Source organism: Lissotriton helveticus, chromosome 2_1 (genome assembly GCF_964261635.1).
Source record: "Lissotriton helveticus chromosome 2_1, aLisHel1.1, whole genome shotgun sequence".
In the NCBI taxonomy this organism is placed as follows: Eukaryota; Metazoa; Chordata; class Amphibia; order Caudata; family Salamandridae; genus Lissotriton; species Lissotriton helveticus.
The window spans coordinates 20,168,339-20,191,340 of NC_136059.1; positions in this window are offsets into that span (position 1 = coordinate 20,168,339).

The window sequence follows — 23,002 nt, forward strand, 5'->3', positions numbered from 1 at the left end:
CCTTGCAACAGTCTAATCGACCCTTATTGATGGTGGTTGTAAAGTCAAACTTATAGAAAGCTATCCTAGTGGTAGCATGAACCAGCAGTCTTCAGGCTAAGACTTCAGTAGGCGAGTTAAGCAAGTTGTTTTACCATATATAATCCCTTGAATACCAAATGAAAGGACACCACACAAGGTATATATCAAATATATATGTATTTAATCTAAACACAACCTCTCTGCACTCTTTATGGGATCAGAGGTAAAAATACAATACAAGTGACACAGTTAATATACGATAAGTTGAACAGTATACATTATGACCAAGGGGCCTCACAAACCATATACTAAGAAAGTGATATAAGTACCATGATATAATTAGAAAGCAGGCCTAGCACCTGTATGATCGCAGGGGCTACACTAAACAACCAAAGGTTAGGAAGTAGGAAGCCTACGGAAGACGCGTGCAGTGTCTAAACACAGGCGCGGGTTCCCATTGACTTTCTATGGAGATCGTAAAAGTTACAAAGTTACAATTTAAGGACACTTTCGGATGGACTAAGATGGAACCCTTTTAAACTAGGACACTTCGAGAGTCAAGACCCACAGGAGCACCGGAGTACTCGTGTTACCTCACTCAGAGAAGCCGGGTGCATAGGTGTCTTTTCGTGTCGGGTTTCAACGTCGTTTTCAATGGAGAGCTGCAAAGAAGTGCTGCAGGCGACCAGAGGAAAAGTGTCTGGGTGGATCCAAGGGTGGATCGAAGATGTGAAGAACCTGAAAGCAGAGGGGACAGAGTCTGGGTCACCAGCCAGTGACCAGGTAGGTACCAGGAAGGAACCAGGCGATGTCGGGTGCTTAAAGGTGAAGAAGGTGAGTTTGTCTCTTAAGCCACGGGGTCCAGGAGGCATCAACGATGAACAGGATATGGATTTGAGATGTAGCATGGTGGATCTAGATGACTACAGTGTCAATATCCGGATCAATCCCAACAAGCCTTGGCAATCGCAACCCACACAAGATTTCAAGATTGGCTCTGTTGCAAAACAGCAAGGTTTGTGGTGCTTATCCTTTTCAGGGAACCTGGAACAAGCCTGGAGCAACCAGGAAAGCAAGTACGTTTTAAAATAGAGTCTTCAGAGGGCTCACTAGCCAACAGGCAAGAAACCGGGAAGATGCGTAAAGTTGAAATGCAAAGGCGGGGCCTACGGGACACTCGCAGAGTGTGGGGGTCTTGGATTCAGAGCAAATGGTGCACGGGGCTGGGGCTTCTCAAACCCCACTGCACAACTTACTGAGGCTTCAGGAAAGGAGTGCAGGTAGCAAAATTGAGGATGTCCAAGAAGTCCGGTCTCACGTCTCTCGTGTCCGCCACATGTCTCAGTTTTGCTGTGGATGTGGGTAGGGTCAGCGAAGTCTGGAAGTCCAGTTCTTGTGTTGCAGAGTCTTCGGATTCTGACGGGAGCCTTGAAACTGCAGACTGGCAAAGTTGCTGTTGTGCCTGTTTGCACAGGTTGGTCACTACTTGACCACAAGGGAGATGTCTTCCATCTTTCAGTCAGAACGGAATGTCAAAGGTATAAGATATGTCTTTCAAACATTCGTCCAGGATAATATAAAGTCCTGGGGCCATAGCTCCTATACTTATAATAGGAAAGGGGGCTGGATTATTTGACTAGGTCCCTCCTATGGGTGGACCTGAGAAGGGGGTGGTTACATCCCTTTCCCTTTGTCCAGTTTCGCACCAGAGCTGGGGTTGTAGTGCCCCAGCAACCGGTTTGAACTGAGAAATGCATGGAGCACCTTGAGTGCCCCAGGCAGTGTCTAGATGCATTCACTGAATGCAGCCCTCCCTGCCCCAATACACAAAACTCCTGTCTGGGGAGGCGCCAGCACCTCCCTGGACAGGAAACCAATTGTCCAGGCCTCCCCTGCCAGAGTTTCGTCCAGCAACAGGAGGTCAGACTTGTGTCTGTGGCAGCAGCATCCAATTTGTGATGCTGAGGCTCTGTTTAACTTTAACTGGGTAAAGCAGTAACCTACATGTCTTTTCCCTCTAGAATGGTGGAATGCTACCCCCTCTGCCAGAATTGGTGGGGAGGTAGTATTCCAAAGTGTTTGGCACCTTACACGACATGTTTTGCTGAAGCCAAACCAAAGTTAGCATTAACCACAAGGATTATAATGCACTTAAGAGTATATGGTATGGCTATATCAGAAAGCTGCAGAGGGGCTCAGCTCATGCCAGAGCCTCATCTCACATAAAACCAAGCACTCCGCCTCCAGGATTGTCGAGGCCTACCATAGGAGTGGCTTATAGGTGTATATGTGTCTATATGTAAAGGTAGATATAGGTGTACTATATCTAAGTAAGGGCTGATTACACCACCTTACCCAGGCTGTGTGATCAGCCTGTGGTGTCAGTTTGGAAGGCAAACCAGGGGTGGCACAATACATGCTGAAGCCCCTGGTAGGCCTAGGGTGCACCTATGCCCTGGGTACCTATGGTACACTATACAGGGGCTCACATGGGTGTCCCAGTAACCAATCTGGTATGTACCTAATGTACATGGAGTCCATTTTATAGAGAAAGCAGATAGTCTGGGGCGCTGATTAGCACGGTCCAGGCCAACTAAGTCGAAAACCAGCAAAACACCAGGAAAAAAAATGGGTGTAACCATATAGTCGATTCCACCTTCCTACACTAGGGGTTCTGGGAGAGTATGAGGAAGAAGGGCAATAAGGTCTGTACAGGATTGATAAAGAGCATAAGAATGCACTGGAAGCGCTAATCAAGGGACCCAGCGAGAAAGTATGAAGAAAAGAAATCACAAGGTGCTATAGGGAAATGATTGTTAGAAAAAGAAGGGTAAACCCATAAGAAAGCCACTGGGACCTGGGTATGCAGCAGTACAGAAGAAGGGGTCCCAGCACAGAGGGAAAGCGCAGCAGGAATGACTAATTATTAAAAATAAACTGAAATACTCATATTCAACTTAGGAGTACATTGTTATTTAATCACAAAGTACTAACACACATATTAAAGTACAATGCATGAGTTCACAAATAGTAGTGCCCAACGTGTAATGGGGAGTGAAGTGAAAGTGGTAGGAGGTAGTGCAAGGAAAGGAACGTGAAGCAAGTCAAGCATACTTATTGAAAAATAATATAACTCTTCTGAAATGGCTTCGAGCGAGAGGCAAACACAGGTCCATTAAATGATCATGTAGTTCTGATAACCAGACTTCGAGAAAAAGCAGTATAATTCGTGCTTGGGATAGAAGTTGGCACGAGAGACGGTTGCCTACATTTCGACTCAGAAGTGCATAGGGTAAGTTATCCCCTACAGACGGGTCTTCATCAGGATGGGGAGGGTGGAGGGCAAACTTCCATGCGAGCGTGGTCTCACACGGAGATCAGGGCAGTGCATGCAACAGGTATAAAGGAAGAGACAGAAAGCAAGAGGGAGAAAGGAGGTGTGAAAGAGAAGGAGCAGTGGATGCACTTTTTGGCAAAACTAAACGATGAGTGGGCCCGATGTTGCATATCATGACAGGAGTCTGCATCAGGAAACCCACCTAAAATAGGGCAAACTTCCCAAGCGTACTGATGGCAGGGACCCTGTAGTGGATAGACCACCACCTAAATAGACTGCCAGCAAACTAAGCCCAACTATTAACTCCACCATCCAGGGTTACTTATAACAGCCCTATTGGTACCAGTGGAGTAGCAATAGCCCCTGCAGTATGGCAGGTGGCTGGCCTGAGAGATCTTGAGTGTTAATGACATCCCAAAGGGGATAAAACGGGACTCTCCCACTTTTACACATGTAAGCTTCATGAACCCGGAAACCTACAGATAAGTGAATCATCGCCGCCCCACCCGCCCCATCACTGTATCCTCACACAAGGGCAATGAAACCTGGACTCATTCTTTTTCGGCGTGGCCCACGTGGATGCCACCTGATGCCAGCCTGCATGGCAGATAAACGCTCGCTCACTGTGAAACCCTTGCACAAGGCAAACTTGTTTTATAGAAGCAGGGTGGACAAGATTATCTCTCCAGACGTTAAAATCGTGATTTTTCTTCCAGTTTTTTTGTTTTTGTTGCCAGATTCTGTCTTCTTTCTAACCACAGTGAAAGCCTGGAGAAGAGCAGTGGGGAGTATTAAAACTGGTTGTGGTTGTTGAAGCACATCCAGACCTGCAACTTTTGAATGATTGATTGACTGCGTGTATGAAGCGCCTGCCAAACACCTGCCCTACCAAACAAAAAGATTTGAGCTCTAGCAGAAAATCATGTAATGTCCAAAGGTAATGAATTCCAAAGTTTATGACCCTCGACAGAGAACCCTCACCTGTCTTTGGTAGACAGAGTACATCCGGGCCCTACAGTAGACACAGAGCATGCACGCTTAACTTAGGGCAATGTGTAAAGTATTTATGCAGTACCAAAACAGTAAAATGTCAAAGCGCCAAACAATAGAAAATCCCAAACCAAATTAGAAAAAAAGACAACAATCCAAAAAGGGAAACTGCAGATATGAACTTTAAACGTTTTAGTACAAATATTGCAAAATGTACCAATGAGACTCTATTGAAGCGGCCCGCTGGACTCTAAGTTCCTTTTCTGTCTGACTGTGATGGAGTGCTGGTCAGACACACCTGGCCAATCCCAAAGATTATACCTTCTGACTTCCACTTGTTTTATGTAGCTCAAAATCACCCAAAAGAGCAAGCCTGAAGCTTTATCCAATGAACATACATCAAAATCAGTCACATTTGCCATGAGGTACTCCTGCCTGACTGCTCCGGAGATCTTGGAAGTCCAATCATGTCCTAGGAACCCACGATTCAGGTTTTCTGGAGCAGCTCATCTGGGTCACTTCTAAGCAGGCCTGAGTGGAACTCTCAGACTTTCACTCCGTGGAATTCTGCAGCGTTGCATAAGAACTCTGCGAAATTCTACGGCAGTGCTTAATTTGAAAAATAAATAAGTGTCAGGGCTCTCGTTAGGAGCCCATTACAGGTTGCACCACACGTTGCCCCTGACATCCTGTGAATGATAGCAGCAACACAATTACTAACCACCATACTTCTACAAGTGTGACAATTATGACCATTTCAGGCTTCAAAGATATAGTAAAAATCGCTTGGGCGGCAGGTAATAGTAATTTTTAGCTGTGGTTGTGCTCATCTCTAAATTAGCCAGGGAACGCCACCTTGAGGCAGACTGTCACAAGCGCCGGTGTTGACAATTAGGGTCCTCATTCCGACTGTCGGGCGGAAAGGCCTCCTCCCGACAGTCGGAATCTCCTAGACTGTGTCAGAACCCTTCTGACCGACTCAGTCAGTTTACAATCCAACCAACCGACTACGATATTTGCGATTGGTTTGTAAACCGCAAGGTCTTTCCGAATCAGTTCTGACCAACTCTCTTAGAATTTGTGTCAGTCGGAACCACAAAATACAGCTCTACAGACTGAGCTTCTGGTATGAGCAATTACGATGTCAGTTTCCAACAGCCTTTCTGAGTTGGCCAGTCAGACACGAAAAGGCTGCATGAAAGTGACTTATGGAGCCCCTAGCAGGGTCACCTTCATCCTGCGGGTCCTGTTGGGTGTCCAGGAGGTACCCAAGGTATCCACCTGTAAAATCCTGCACTGTGTGGCAGGCACCGGGGGGTGCCTGCAACAGGGTGAAGAGTTTTCTGCATACCCCCCATTTCCTCATTGGAGCCTGTGTTGTTTGGCTGAAAACGGGCTCCTTTAGGGGTCACTGGGAATCTGACCGAACAGTGTTCGGTCGCATCTTAATTGGTCGGGAGGATCCGCTGACCGCGAGTCGGTCGGTCCCGATTCAGAGTTGGAGTCGGGAGGAGGAAACTCTGCCTGACATCATAATGAGGCCCTAAGTGCTGATGCCTAGCACTGAAAACTACCGGCTCAAATTAAGCACTGCTCTGAGGTGTCCCACGAATGGGTGGAAAATGTACATCATGCTGCTCATGCTGCAATTTAGTGCCGGTAGCGCGTTGTGTACTGACAAATCCGCACAAACAACAACATGTGGTGTTGTAGATATATGGATTTCTATTTTTGCGACAAGGATTGTGGTCACATGTGCCCTCTGGTGCAAAAAATGGCATTATATATATGAGGGTGGGGCCATGTTCAGGCAAGATGTTTTTTAATGTTAAAGTGTGTCACTCATTTAAATAAATGCATTTTGTGTGTCAGAGAGTGCTTGCTGTTGCACCCACCGTCTTTGTTCCAAAGGGAGTGGGCACACGATGTAATACACCTGGGTTTATCTATACACTTTGCTGAGTGCATCGGGCCCAGGATTATCAACATTTCTTGTATCGCAGGGCAGCAGGACAAGTTGCTTTACTGAGCTGTGTCAAAGATAAAGGACAGGAATGCAACATATTTATTTATCCAGATCTATCACATTCCTGCTCACTCCATGTGCTTGTGCAAGGATTGCTGCCTTGCACCAATGCAGGCACCCTTGCACCATGGCACAAGAGTGCCATGTTACACAGCACTCCAGATTGTTTTTGTGCTGGGAGAGACACCTAGCTGCAAAGGAAACAATCCTTGGAGGCAAGGGCACCACAAGCCCTCCATAAATGTGGGTCCTGGTATACAGAGTAGTGGTGCACGGTGCCAGCCTGGCAAGGAGAGTGTAGTACTGTAGGAGTGACGTGGACGTCAAGTAAATGATACTGCCAGTCTTCTGGTCTAGTGTGAGCTAGTCAGGTGCTCGCTTGGGCTAATTTAGGAGATGCCAACTCATGTCAAAATTACAATAGTAGTATATCAGGGGTGTTGGAGTTCTTCAGTGTGGGTCTATGTAGCTCATTACTGTCCCAATCTCCCCGATGTGCGGTACGGAACTGGAGACAAGCTTGAACCATCAAAAGAGGGGAGAGAAGCAAAGATCATTCGTTGGTAGTTCAAATTGTAATTTTAGGTTATGAAACTAGAAATAGGCATTTTGATTTAAAAAGTACAATGCTGTTTCTGTCAAAATGTTTTTGTAGAGGGTACTACCAATCATTGTTCTTTTTGTCTTCTTTATTACTTTCACAAGCACCTAAGGGCAGAAGGGCATCCAGGCCAGCATTGGCCAACACCAGCTGCGCCACTGCAGGTTGGACAAACACCACCACCACCAGCGCCGCTGCAGGTAGGACGAACACCACCAGTGCTGTTGCAGGTCAGACAAACACCACCATCACCAGCGCCGCTGCAGGTGGGACGAACACCATCACCAGCACCACTGCAGGTGGGACGAACACTACCACCAGCGCCGCTGCAGGTGGGACGGACACCACCAGTGCGGGTGCAGGTGGGACAAACACCACCACCAGCGCCGCTGCATGTGGGACAAACACCACCACCACCAGTGCCGCTGCAGGTAGGATGGATACCACCACCACCAGCGCTGCTGCAGGTGGGACAAACACCACCACCACCAGCGCTGCTGCAGGTGGGACAAACACCACCAGCACCACTGCAGGTGGAACGAACACTAACACCACCAGCGCAGCTGCAGGTGGGGCAAACACCACCACCACCAGTGCCGCTGCAGGTGGCACAAACACCACCACCACCAGCGCCGCTGCAGGTGGGATGAACACCACCACCACCAGCACCGCTGCAGGTGGGATGAACACCACCACCACCAGCACCGCTGCAGGTGGGACAAACACCACCACCACCAGCGCTGCTGCAGGTGGGACGAACACCACCACCACCAGCACTGCTGCAGGTGGGACGAACACCACCACCACCAGCGCCGCTGCAGGTGGGACGAACACCACCACCACCAGCGCCGCTGCAGGTGGGACGAACACCACCACCACCAGCGCAGCTGCAGGTGGGACGAACACCACCACCATCAGCGCCACCCCAGATCATTCTGCTGGTCCTGGTAAGTCATGTTCAATATTATTTCTTACTATTCCCACTAGTAAAATTAATGCCTCGTGTATTTATACTATTTACTTATTTTACAACTACCGTATTGAATATTTTTTATGTGTTTTCTATGTTTCCTGTTTTGCTCCTTTTTTATAATAAAATGTCCTTTGCCCCTGTTTTACATATCTTTTATAGTACTCTTAAGAGAACAGAATTGTTGTATCTTAAAGAGCATTACAGGCCTAAGTTTTCAGAAAACATGTTTATTGAGAAGGCTGTCCTGGTCAGTTAATAAGTACAGCGAAGGAGATAGAGCGGTTATTGTCATGGACCCCCAATGTTTTCTTATACTAGCAGTATGGCAAGGATGAGATACCATTACTGTTGAAAAGTCATCCTGTTCCCTGGGCACCCACCTTTTTTGCTGACTGGTACTGATGGTAACTGACTCTGACTGACCCTGGGCTCTGCCTATCCAGGCCCAGGGCCAGTGCTATGCTGAAGACAGACATATAATACAGTGAAAACACCTACATACACTAGGGTACCCTATGGGTTAGGGAACCCGTATCATTTGCATGACCTACCCTATAAGGCCCTGGTACATAAGAGGGCAGGGGGACTACAACTACCTTTAAGTCCCTAGTATATAATATGGCATGGCAGTTTAGAGGCCAGCGCCCTTTCTGCACTTGCATGTGTGCACTGCTGAGAGCATTAGGTCAGTTTAAAAGCATCCATGTGTTGCAGAGCTGCTTTTATATTTAAATTGTGCCCAAACATGACTTTGGTGTTAGGAGCACTTAAAAACTGATAAACTACAATATTTTGTTTTGCATATTAGGTACCCCCAGAATTTCCCCTAGGTATCCCAGAATTCAGGTACTGATACGGAGGATCCTTATAAAAGATGTGTTAAATGCTCTGGGGATAAATAAATTGCACATTTCACTTCCCCACATTGTAGTAAAGTGCACCCAAATATCGAATTTTGTGCTACAAGCACTGAGGAGTGAGGATCTACATTATGTTTGCATATTCAGGACCCCTAAAATCCCACACTAAGTGTCCCTGGTTGGGGGTAATATAAAGATATAAGCTGGGTCCTTATAAAAGCAGTTTTATATACCCTGGTGTTGGGGAAATTGCACATTACATTTTCCCCACGTGTAGATCCCCAGCCACATAGTTTAACATTGCACTAGTTTACAAATTCATAAATACAGCAAGGGACAACCCAAAATAGAATTCAGGACTGAGGAGAATTGTATTGATACATCTAACACTTTGCTGTTGTTGAATTTATCTTAAAATGTACAGAAAATAAGTTATAAGACTTTCTTGTCTGTAAGCCAAAACTCAGCCTTCCAGTGGTCTGCCCTGATTGGTCAAAGTTAACCCCTTCCTTGCTTATGACGAGCTCAACTCGTCATGAGGCACAGGGGAGCTGTGCTCATGACGAGCTGAGCTCGTCATAACTGCCGCGGCCCTCCCACACGCGGCTAATTCCCCGCCTGTGCGTGCGTTCTAAAGGAGTGGGCGGAGTCATGACGAGTCCAGCTCATCATGAGCACAGCTCCACTGTGCATCATGACGAGCTGGGCTGGTCACGAGCACCGCGGCGCCGTGCGCGGCCCCTCCGCCCCACACCGCGGGGGAATTAGCCCTGCGTGGAAGGGGTCAAGTGGATTAGCTCGTCTGCTTTGATGAAGTGATAAGTGGCACCACGGGAGAAAGGCTATCTCTTGTAAGAGGACCCTGTTCCACAGCAATGCCAGAGCAGGGGGGAGGGGTCATAAAATATCAGCTATAAAGGTAGAAGGGGAGAGACAGAGTCAGCCAGGTCCATCTACCTCTCTTTCACCTGAACCCAGCCAGATGGCAGACTTAAGGAAGGAATTTGTAGATGTCAGAGGGAGGAGAGCTATGGAAATGAGCCATCCTGGGGGTTGGTTTAGCTAGTGTTTGCTCCTCTGATGAAACTTCAGCTATATTGAATTTTGGAAGAATGGGGCTTTCTATTAGACCATTATGCCACACTTTGGAGGAAATGGTCATGCTCTCCGGTGTTGTCCTGCACCTCATTGGACAGGAGTTCCCTGCTGCTTGACTCCAGAGAACACTGAATAAGTATCTGAGAGGGGCAGAGCCTCTCATCTCTACTGCTTAAAACAAGAGAAGAAGACGGGTCCATGCTGGAAGTTTGATTTGCACCAGCCAGGCCCTGCACTCTGACTGAATGCACCTGCTGCACAATCTGGAATTACCACCCTGTGGACCGAACTTGCTTCAAGACAAATAAATATTGGACTCTCTGCAAGCTACAGGTTAACAAGTCTCACCTGGAACATCACCACCAAGACTCCCCAGCCTGGAGTGAGTCCAGTGGGTTTGTGAGGGTTTATTCCAAGTGGATTGTGGGAACTGAAGTCTCAACCTTTCCAGGACATCTTGGAGATTCCAGACCTTTATATTGTGTTTTGGACACTTTGGGATCCCAAAAGGACCTCCAGGAAGAAGTTCCTAAAGTTTGACGAAGTTTGGAGCAACTTTGGGATAAAGCTCCATAAGTGGACTGCCTTGACCAAGCCAGCCGAGCCGGCATCCCTCAACCACGAGCCGGCCTGCCCTCCAGGTTTGTCCTGCTGCAAAGCTACAGAGGTCGGATTTTCAGAGTCTGACTGGGAGCTCGTCGAAAGTCAAGCTGGGGAACCCTCACCAAAACTGGCCTGATGTAGAGCATCGAGGGACCTCTGGGGAAAAAGTTATATTAAAGTTTCTAAGTCAGAAGGAAAATGACTTAACCGGCCACAACCGCTTGAGTAAAGCCACACACCTTCAACCGTGAGTTGGCCTGGATCCCACTGGAAAGCTCCAGAGGTCCAGCTTCCATAGTTTAACTGGGAGCTCGTCGAAAGGTAAGCTGCGAACCCTCACCGAACTGGTACTGGTGGGGAACATCGAGGTATCCCAGTAAGAAAAGCTCCAGGAAAGTTAGTCAGAAGGTAACAACTTTGACCGAGGCCTACGGTGTGGTGTAGCCACACAGGCCTTCATCGTATTTGACCTTAAACTTGACTTTGTCCCGGTGTAGCATGACCAGATGTCCCAATAGGCGCTATAGGTTTCTATGTGCTATATTGTTATTTATTGTTGAAAATTCATATCTCCAATTCCCTACAATGGATTTATTTCATTTTGGTGTTTTCTTAAAGATAACAATATTTCTATTTTTATAAATTGATACTGGATTTTTATTGTGTGTTTTGTCTTAAGTATTCACTGAATTGGTGTTTTTAAATGCTTTACATACCTTTCTCCGAAGTTAAGCCTGCCTGCTCACAGACAAGCTATTAAGGGTTGAACATGGGAATAATTGTCTGAGACCTATTCTGAGCCTCAGACTGTGTTATATGCCTTATTTTCAGTGGTAGATGTATAATTACCACTACTAATCACCCACTTTCCAACAATTACCAACAAATGCCATAAATCCTTCATTCCCTCCCACCCCTTCATTGTGATTCACTCTTTTAGTTTCATAGCCTCATCTCTTCATTAGGAAAAAAAAGATTTTGCTTGACTTGACTTCCTGGTTTTTAAAATGTTGTCAACCAACAAACCTTCCAAAATGATACTTTCGCTAGAAGATACTGAAAGATGGCTTTCCAAACTGTAGTATGGTATTGCTGTTGTACCTTGTGCAAAATAAATAATGACTTAGGTGGGAAATCTGGTATGTAAAATGGGTACCTTGTGTTTTTCTCTGGGCGCACGGATTACAGGTGCCACCATAAGTAATAGCCAGCCAGGGACGTCGGAGGAGGCCCCGATGGTCGAGGCAGGGGGTGCGGTCCCAGCGGTGGCAGGGACAAGTGGCAAGTTATCTTGCTTTCTTATTGACAATAATCACCACTCTGCCCAAGGCTTTTCGCGATCTAAAACTGCAGCACAGTTTACTTCAGCGCTGCAGTGTAGGCGGTGAAATTTGTGTCTGCTTCAGTTAACAGCGCAGCATGACGAAGTCCGCAATGCATACAAACCGATAACAAGATGTGTTTGAAGTGCCCACATAGTCACGTACTAGTACTCCACTTCATCTGTCTTTCTTTTTGTCCCAGCCTATTCAAAAATGTAACTTCTCAGCACGTGCCATGTTTTTCTGCCCAAGTGACTTACATTTCATGGATTCCAATATGGATTTACTGTTCCAGTCTTCGTTCCATGTTGGTAGCTGTGGAGAAAAGGGGCAAGGTGAGAGGGGGGTGGCGGACCACCAGTCTGTTGGGGTAGTCGCGTGCTGTCCGCAAGCCCCGTCACATTCCTCCCCCCTGGCTTCTCCCGATCGGGGAGAGGAAACACGCGGGAAAGGAAGTCCGCATTACCATTATCTTTCCCCTTCCGATGGTGCACTGTAAAGGAGTACGGCTGTAAAGACAGAAACCACCGTAACACTCGGGGGTTATGGCTGCTGTTCTGGTGTATCCACTTCAGTGGAGCATGGTCAGTATGAAGGATGAATGGTTTACCCTCCAGGTAGTATCTCAATTTCTCTATCGCTCACTTTATGGCCAAGGCCTCTCTCTCAATGGTGGAATATCTTGACTCCCTGGGGAAAAGCTTCCTGCTCACATACAACACTGGGTGTTCAACACCTCCCTCGTCGACTTGGGACAGTACTGATCCTATTCCCACATTGGAGGCGTCAGTGGCTAACACAAAGGGTTTGGTATAGTCAGGTGACACCAGGACTGGGGCTGTGGTCATTGTATCTTTCAGGAGTTGAAAAGCCCTCAGGGAGTCGTGGGAGGGGTGAGAATAGTCGCGAGGTTTTGTGTCTTTTTTGAAAAGGTTAGTTAAGGGTGCAGCCACCTCGGCAAAGCATGGTATAAACTGGCGGTAGTACCCTACCAGACCTAGGAAGGCCCGTAGGTCTCTTTTGGTAGCGGGAAAAGGAACTTTAGCTATCGCTCGTACTTTCTCGCTTTGTGGAGCTATGGTGCCCTCCCCCAGTACATATCCTAGGTAGTTCACACGGTGAAATGCTCCTCTGGACTTTTTGGCGTTGATGTGTAGTCCCGCTCTACGTAGTGCTGTGAGGATAATCTGCAGATGTCTCAGATGTTCATCCCAATCATGGCTGTAAATGACTATATCGCCCAGGTATGCTGAGCTGAACGAGACGTATGGTTGTAACACCCGGTTCATGAGGCGTTGAAAAGTCGCCGGGGCCCCATGGAGTCCAAAGGGGAGGACCGTGAACTCATAGGCACCATCGTCCGTCACGAAGGCGGTTTGCTTCCTGTCCTCCTCACGAAGAGGCACCTGCCAATACCCCTTCGTGAGGTCTATGGTCGTGATGTAACGGGCGTCGCCTATTTTCTCTATCAATTCGTCCAACCGAGGGATAGGGTAGGTATCAAAGTGTGACTCCGCGTTCAAGGCCCGGAAGTCCATACAGAAGCGTTTGGAGCCGTCGGGTTTGGATATCATCACGATTGGGGACGACCAATGGCTTTGGGAGGGACGAATTACCCCTAACTGCAGCATGTCTTGGACTTCCCTTCTGACCGCTTCTCTTCTGGTTGCGGGTATCCTGTAGGGTCGTTGTTTTACTACTGTCCCCGGAAGGGTGTTGATGCGGTGTTCGACCAGGCTAGTCCTTCCTGGTATGTCAGAGAATACGTCGGAGAAGGGCTCCAGGACGTGTGCCAACTCTGTCGTCTCCTGGGATGTCAACCCCGGGTTGACTACCAGCTGATCCAATGTTGTGGTGTTGGGGAATATTGTCGGAATGCCAAAATGACCCGCTCTTGGTAAGGGTCCCAACCATTCTTTTAACATATTTATGTGGTACGTTTGTGTTTTGGTAGACGACAGGCGTAACCTGTAGGTAGTTTGACCGATGGCTGCAATAACCTGGAACGGGCCTTGCCACTTGTTCTTGGTTTTGTTATTTATGGTTGGTAATAACACTAAAGCCCACTTCCCGATGTCGATTTTTCTCAGCTTCTTTCCCTTATCATAAGTCTTTTTATACCTCTCACGTTGGTGTTCCAGGTTGGAGTAGGCTAGTTCTCGTAACTTTCCCAATTTGGTTCTCAGCTGTGTGGTATATTCCAACATGCTCTTTTGTTCTTGGGATTCTTCATTTTCCCACATATCCCTTGTCATTTCTAGGAGGGACCGGGGCATTCGTCCGTATAAGAGCTCGAAGGATGAACATTCCAGGCTGCTTTGTTTCTGAGCCCTTATAACATACAGGGCGATAGGCAGTAGTCTGTCCCAGGTGGGTCTTTCAGCGGTCAGCATCTTTTTTAGGGTTGCCTTGAGCGTCTGGTTGTACCTCTCAACAAGTCCATCTGTTTGGGGGTGGTATACCGAGCGCTTCAGATGCTTGATGTCTAGAGAGGTACACACTTCTTTCATCAGCTTGGATGTGAAGGGGGTCCCCTGATCTTTAAGCACCTCTTTGGGGAACCCCACGTGAGAGAACAGCTCTACAAACTTCTCGGTGATTGCAGCGGTTGTGGTGGTTCGTAAGGGAAAGGCTTCCACAAACCTTGTCGCGTAGTCGACGATCACGAGGGCATACAGATGTCCGCGGCCCGTCTTCGGCAGGGGACCAATTATATCCATGCCGACCCGTTCAAATGGATTCCTATGATGGGCATCCTTTGTAGAGGCGCCGCGGTCGGTCGATGAGTGTTTCTTCTTTGACATACTTCACATTTGGCACAGAAGTCTTGTACATCCCGATATATACCAGGCCAAAAACAATGCCGGACTATGCTTTCTGTGGTTTTTTCTTTGCCTGCATGGCCGGCCGTCAAATGGGCGTGAGCAAAGAAGAGTACCTGTTCCCGAAAGGAGAGGGGTACCAACAATTGTAGTTCTCCATCTTGTCTGGCTGGACGGTATAGCAGTTCATTCTTGATCACGAACCGGGGGTACGTCTGTGGGTTGAGCCCATTCGAGGCGTGTGCGTTTTCCCAGGCGTGGAATAGGGTCCTATCCTCTCCCTGAGCAAAGCGAAAACTCCTATCAATTACCCAGGGTTCGGGGGACAGGTATGTGGGTAGGGTTCCTCTCTGTTCAGGTCTGGAGAGGGACTCCCTAAAGAGGGAACGGAATTCGGGGTTATCTGTCCCCAGGATCATGTCCTCTGGCAGGGAATCCACCACCCCTACCCGGACCATACAGGGTTTTCTATCTGGTAGGGCTGTGGTAATGGAGGCCACAGGGTACGGCTTCACATCCCCGTGTACACAACGGATATATACTGGACTCTGGGGGTTCATCTGTTCGGGAGTGACAAAGCGCGTCTGGATCACAGACTGTCTGCACCCAGAATCTAACAAGGCCTTTACCCTAAAACCATTCATCCTCATACTCACATAGAACGTGCTGCCCATTTCCGCCGAGTACATCACCGTCCTCGGGAGGTATCCCACCTCCATGGGCTCCTCTTGAGATTTTCGTTTGGAGCACATTCTCGCTATGTGAACCCATTCCCGGCATTCGAAGCACTGAGGTCCTTTATTCATAGGGAACATCATTCCCGTTGGTCAAAGTAGTCTGGGAACCTTGGTCCCGGCTTTGGGTCTCTTGTCTAGTTTCGGGGGAGGTATAGTCTTGAGGGCCTTCTCATGTTCCCACGGGTTCGTCTTTGGCTGGGCTCGAGCATAATGAGACGCCATTTCTATGGCTTGTTCTACTGTAAGCCCTGCGTGTTGACGCAGCCAGCGTTGTGTGGCATATGGCAAGGCTAGTATCTCCTCTTAGCTACACAGGTCCGGTCACAGCCATTTATCAGCGGCCATTTTTAGTCTAAAGAAGAGACTCTTCGGGTTCTCCCCTTGCACCCCTTTTTTCTTTCGAAAGCACACGCGGTAGGCCTCCTGATCTAGACCCAAATGATCTAGGATGACCCCCTTAATGGTCGCATAGGGTGTGGTCCCTAGGGGGTTAGCGACCTGATAGGCTGATTGAGCTTCTCCTGTGAGGAGCGGAGCCAGAAAGAACGGCCACTTCGGGCCAGCTCATTGCACGTGCGGCCCTTTCAAAGTTTGGGAGGAAAGCGTCCGGGTCCTCACCATGCACATATTTTTGGAGGGCCGCACCGAAGGGATGGGGATTATGCAGACGCACTTCTCCGGGGATGACCTGGGTGGGAGGCGGCACACTCCTAAGGCTCTCGAGCTGGGCCGTAATGGTCGTAGTGAACAGTTCTCGGTCTGCCAGAGCGGAGGTTAGTTGACTTTCCACGGCCCATTCCAATTTCTCTTGGCCTTTGATTATGTGCTCGATCAGGGCCTCCATCTTTTTGTTGCAGACGGATGGTGGAGGGGATCCCACTTCTGACACCAGTTGTCCTAAGGGGATCGGGGTACTCGGGGTTCCAGCTACTGGATTCGGACTGACTGGTAGTTGAGGGGTAAAGAGAAACACGGGAGGCTTGAGTAACGGGGTTAGTGAAGGTTTTATTGGAATATAAGTCTTTTTGATCAAGGGTACTGCTCGTTCCTTGTCATGAGCTGCGGGGTCCAAATGATGAGTAGCTTGCTCCAGCTTGGCTGTTCCAGTGATGAGGATTGTTATCGAGGGGGTCCGGACGTGGAACGTCTCACAGCTCGTGTCTCCGCTCCGGTACCGAAAAAGAAAGAAAAACGGTCATGGCAACCAGAAGCGCGTGACGTCGTTGACGAAATGGTGGCTATGGTAACGGTATTGGCAGATCTCGGCAATTTAGAAGAAACGTAGAAAATTCATAAAATCCGAAGAGTACATACCAGGAAGCTGGCGATCGGACGCTCAAGTAGAAAACTTTTTAAACAGCAGTCCGAATATGTAGAAAACGAAGAGGTAGGCCGGTTCGTTTTTTTTTTTGAAGAGAAATACTTCGCACCTGTGCCTTGTAATGCTGCAGAAGTGTTCCTCGGGTTCTCCAATCGTCGCCAATTTGTAAAGTATGAATCAAGGCGTTGAAATCCAATAAAAGGGTTTATTAGGTGAAGGGAAAAGGCACAGAGCATCCAGTAAGGAGGAGAGCAGGATCAAACTGCCAAACAGAGAATCTGGAACATAGAACCAGGGAGGCTCACGCAGGAGCCAGGTTCTAGTTCCAACAAGGAAATAAATAAATAATAAGGAACATCACAGAAGGGAAATAATAGAATGCAACACCAAGTGACACTTGTGAGGGCCGGGAGTGAGGGAAACCAGTAGTGAGAACTATACAACTCGGGAGGCAGGAGTGCAAGTGAGGGAAAGGATTTGGGTAGCTTTACAAAGGGCTGTACAATATTATACACGGGGCTGGCTCCTCCATCCCACCCAACCCGCTACCCGGCCCGTACCTCTTGTAGCCACGCTCCTCCCGTGGGAACGTGGCGGGGCGAAGCGTGGAAACGTTGGCCTCCTGGCGTGTCGGTCCCGATCTCTCGCGGCTCTGTCCGTTCTCCGTCTCCGCCTCCAACTGCCTCCTGGGAATCACCGTCCGTCGCGTCCTTCCTGCTTCCTCCTTTTGCCGTATCGAATGTGTCGAGGGACGGGGCCTTTTCCTCTTGGTCCGGGAATTTAAAGGGGCCATGCGTTTTGTTGTCGTCTGGCCAAGCCGACTCAGGTTCTTCGTTCCATGTTAGTAACAGTGGGGAAAAGGGGCAAGGTGAGAGGGGGGTGGCGGACCACCAGTCTGTTGGGGTAGTCGCGTGCTGTCCGCACGCCCCGTCACACACTGCCTATCTGTGGGACTAATCTGTGTTTTTCCTGCTGCGTATTTGTCCAGCTGTTTACGCTCCTCCCCACCTGTGATCTGTCAATCAGTAGCCTCAGGCTTAGATCGCACGGCCTTCCTGACCACATATTTCACACGTGGGTTTGATAGAGTGGTTGTCTCAGGAGATTTCGACAGCAGTGATTCGATCTTGTTTTTGGACATACATGTATCGTTGCATATATCGACATCAATATTAATGGAAACTAATTTATTTATTATTCATTAATTGTCCAGTTTAAGTATGACATCCTTCAATTTAAAATCATTTTTTGATTATGTTGGCATTCTGGATTAATTCCTTGAAGTCAGTGCTATTGCATCATTTCATCCTGGGACTAACCATCACAACCAGATTCAATTCCAATGGCCCTAGGGGGACCAGCCATTTTCTGCTACTGTGCCACTACAGACAGTATAAACAGGTGTTTGCGCTGTGCACCAAAATCCTATGGCCCTGCTGTTGGAGCTGGCCAGCAAGCATCCCAGCGGGAGATAACTGCTGTGCGTCTGCAGTGCCAAACGTTGGAGGCCGTGGCAGCAGAACATCTCCGGCTGGTGGACTTAGAGGAGGAGGCACTGGTCTCCAGTTTCTTCGGGCCACCAGTCAGGCCCAACTCCAACATAGCCACATCAATGCCAGCGACACCGGCAGCTGGCGTCTACTGCCTCCCGTCACACCACCACCCACCTCACTCATCATCAACATGATCATCCAACTGCCTCCTCCACCGCAGCCTACATGAGCCGAACCTGGAAGAGGCAGACATAAAAACTGAACTGGGTGCCCTTGAAGCCCTTTTATATAGGGCTTGTTTTGGGTGGAGAGGGTGAGAAGGGAAGTTGAGTAAAGGGTCAAAAGGATATCTGGGGTTTGCTTGTGGAGGAGGGTGGGCCTTTCGTAGGTGGATAGGGTGGGGTTTGTAAAAAAATAAGGAGGCTTTTCCTTTTTCACTATCTGTCTTTACATTGCTAATTATCGTGGCATTGTGGTTTGGTGATGAGAGCGAGACGAGAAGCATTCCCTAGAAATTCTTAGACATTATACTGTACATCGACCTATCCCAATAGACGTTCTCTACCTGAAGTCCCTTGCCATGTGTGTACTCTTCAGTAGGTTACTTACCCCTTCCTGCAGTTCAGCATACCTGAAACAGGAGTGACTCATTCTGATTGACATTCTTGCTTTATGAGGTTTTTCAGCACCCACCCACCTCTCAGTGATACTGTGTACTAGTTAGTTACTGCCTTTGTCCTACACTCAGTAACTATTGACCACTAACGGGTTCTGCCAACAACATACACAAAAATCTCAATTTTAGTTATCTCTCGTTCCAGAGAACAACTTCAGTGCTAAGGTCTTAACTAGTCTTACCCGAAAAGATCATGCAATGTCTGCTACCTCTCTCAATCTTCCCAAAACCGAAGTCTTCATCCTGGACACCACTCCTTTCACCTGGGACGAATCCTTGTGTCCGCATTGATTGGAACCCCCCTACACCCACTGATCACGCACACAACCTCGGCATCATTCTCAACTCCTCGCTCTCTATGAACGACTAAATTAACGATGTCATATCCTCTTGCTTCCAAAGGCCCCGCCTGCTTCAGAAAACTTTCAAGTGGATCCCCACCAAGTCCAGGAGAATGATCACCCAATGCTTGTCAGCAGCAAGCTTGACTTCAGCAATGCACTCTACGCTGGCACCACCCAAAAACTCCAAAGGAAATTGCAGAGCATTAACAACGCCTCCACCGGACTTATCCGGGTCATCCCCCTCCGCAGCCACATTTCTGGTCACCTGAGAAATCTTCACTGGCTCCTGTTCAACAAAATAATCACCATCAAGGTCCTCAAGAATGCCAACAAAGCCCTCTACAACACGGACCTACTTATCTCAAGCAACGCCTCTCCTTCTACACACCCACCATTCATCTCCTCCTCTCCTAAGGTTCCCTAGCCACTATCCCACAGATCCGCAAGACTTCAGCCAGAGGAAGATTCTTCTCCTACGGTGCTGCGAAGACTTGGTTCTCTCCCTCTACCTCTACTTCTCAGGGATTCACCTTTACTGCTTCAATTCAGGAAAGACCTCAAGTCCCTGCCCTTCGACTGAACTGCAGACCCCCTCCCCCAGTGCTTTTAGACCCTAACGGCTGATTAGCTGTGCTCTATCACAACCTCGTTTGATTGAAACCTTATTGCAGGGTTTCCCAAAGGCTCTTTGTTGTGTTATGCAGTTATCATCAAAATAAAACTGAGACACTGGCCAGTTAAGGATTTTGCCATCTTTTTATTTCTTGTTATAATTGCAATACAGTTGTTTTTATGATTTTGACTTCCAAGGGACAGAGCATCTTTTGCTTAACTAGTTTTGATTGCCAAGTTGTGTACATATAGAAACAAACACAAACTCTTCTTATATTCTATTCCTGTTTTGTATCTTCTTGGCAGTCTGTTCTCCCCAGCCGGAGCCCTTGGAAAGAAAGGTAAAGATAAGAGTGGTATCCAGTAATAAAATCAATTTCCCTTTTCCCATCTCTTCTCCTGTTCTCTCTTTGTTTCCTAGTTTTTTTCTGATACATACATTTTATTCTTCTAATTAAGGACTCTGCCTTTTCTAGGTTCCAGCTCCCTGTTTTTTTACTTGGGTATTTGTCTTAACTTTGCTTTCTCCCTTTAACAAAACTATAATTGCCAAACCAAGCCTTCAATTTGACCCTTTAATAAAGGCATCTCTTGTGAAAACAAATCTTCTTTGGACTTGATTATTGTGGGCTTTTGTTACCATTGGCACCTTCATACTACATCACTCTGGGTTTTGTGCATTCGTCCCACAATACTGCCCCCTCTTCCCTTCCAGCCCTACACATGGGCAGGCACCTGGCTGAGCCATGCTCCTCCTGGAGTGTGGTGGGTTCTGGCATTCCTGAGGTGGCATCCATGCTGCAGTTCCGGTGCATTGCAGTCGTCCTCACAATCGACGTGGCTGTTGAGAGTCGCCCGGTACAGCGTCTCTCTCGCCCCCCTGGTAAGAAGTGGCTGTTCACCTCCTTCGAAACATCACTCTGTTTTCATTATCTCTGGGAGCCTCTCATTCTCCACTGATGTTGGCCTGCCCCTTTTCTCACTCTCTTTTTCATCCCGATCTCTCTCTGCTTCTCCTCTTCTCTATCCCCTTCACAGACCTCATGTCCCCACCTTTTTTAGCTATGTTTGTCCTTTTTATCTTTGTTCTTTTTCTTGCGGGTCCTGAAAAAGTAAAGTCTTTCTCTTGTTCTCCTTGTACTGCTTTCCTGGTTGTTCCAGGGGTTTTAACTATTTTCCTTCCATTATTTTTCCAGAGAAGCTGGTGTCCCCGCCCCTTCAATCTCTCCTGCTAGGTTCCACTACAAACTGTTTTGGGTGATGCTTGCACGGTGAGCTTCAACTGTAGGATTATTCAGAAGGATTATCCATCACAGACAATAAGACTGAAAGAAAACACCGACTTAGTAGGTAATCCAAGACTGAGACCAACATGAGAAAAAAGTCAATCATACAAATAATAACTAGCAGTAGTAACTTCAAACCAATCTTGAGATCTAGTATTTATTTAATTTAAAAAAATTTAATTAAACTTACAAAATCCTTGAGCCAGAAGTTAGGACTCTGGAGAAGGTTAGGTTACTCCAGGCTGCTGAGATATTGTAAGCACTACAAGGCCTGATTCCCAAAGATAAAGTAAGTTACACTTTTGGTGTTACTTTACTCTTGCAGTGTAAGTTTACGACTGGAAACATTTCCATCAGTAACTTTGCGAAAAGTTACTTTGCCAGTAGTAAGTAACCCTTATCACTTTAGAAGGAGTTATCATTACTCACTACTTTGTTGATACTCATAAAGTTACTGATAGCACAGTTATCCTACAGGACAAAACTTGTAAAGTCTAAGTTTACCTATGCAAACCAGGGCACATAAACCACACACTATTACTACCTATGATGGGACAGACATTGTTCTAACTAAGACTCTGCCCCATGGTGATGTCCCTTTGATGAGCAAAAACAAATAGGAGGTACCCCATATCTTGTGCAACAGGGAGGGGGGTTCAAACAGTAGAAAGATGGGGAAAACCCTGTCTGGCAAAACAGCAGGTGGCTGGTTTAAGTACTTGTGGGAGTGGTCTGGTTTAGGGGGGAATCTGTTCTATACCATTTTCTATAGAGGGCAAATATACCTACTAGGTGGCGCAATTTCCTACAATTTAGGTGAACTTGTAAAAGCACTCAAATATACCAAACAGAAAAGTTATGTGTCGTTAAAAAATGATCATAAATGATTTATTTACCTCCCGATGGGGTTACAATCTAACACATTATCACAATATTAAAAAAAATTTGAATTAAAAACCACATAACATCATTATACAATCTCAGAAAACAGTCACTTTGACTTTTTTATATGAGATTGTATAATGATGTTATGTGGTTTTTAATTCAAAAATTAGGTATATTTGCCCTCTATAGAAAATGGTATAGAACAGATTCCCCCCTAAACCAGACCACTCCCACAAGTACTTAAACCAGCCACCTGCTGTTTTGCCAGACAGGGTTTTCCCCATCTTTCTGATGTCCCTTTGATACCTATGTGGGTAACTAGGGCTGGCGTGGGAAATCGTTTAGTTAAGATGTGAGTTGGCATCGCTTTCACCACATCCGCTCCACCATACATTTATGAAGTAAATTCTCAGTCATACTCCAAAAAATCACACAAAATGGGGGAAAGGGGTTAGGGTTTGGTGGATGGATAGGAATTGGTAGTTGGGGAAAGGTGAGACGAAGACAAGCACAACATTCATCAAGTTGATGAGCAGCACATCATCATCACATCTGTTGTAAGAGGAATTCAAGGAATGACCCAATTCAGTTCCTAAGACCCTCTTTTACAGGGATTTGTGCTACCCTACGCCAAAGTGAAGGGTCAGGAAGGCACCATATTTATGCAATAAGGTGCATTCCTGTGCTTTCTCCCTGCGATGGTGCTGTTTCTGCAGCCTAGTGCCAATGCAGGCTCCTTTGCATCATGGTGCACGGGTGCCTCCGTTGACTGCAGGTTTGTTTTTGTTCAGGAAGGGACACCTTCCTGCACTGAAACAATCCCAAGAGGTATTTCCTCTTTCTACATGTGCTGCAAAATTCAGCACACATAGAAAGAGGAAAAAACAAGGAGAAGTAAAGATATTTCTCTCTGTTACACCTCACCACATGAGGCATAAGGATTTGGTTTACATGATTTTGTAAATCTGAGGCAGAGTCAAAATCCATGGGTGATG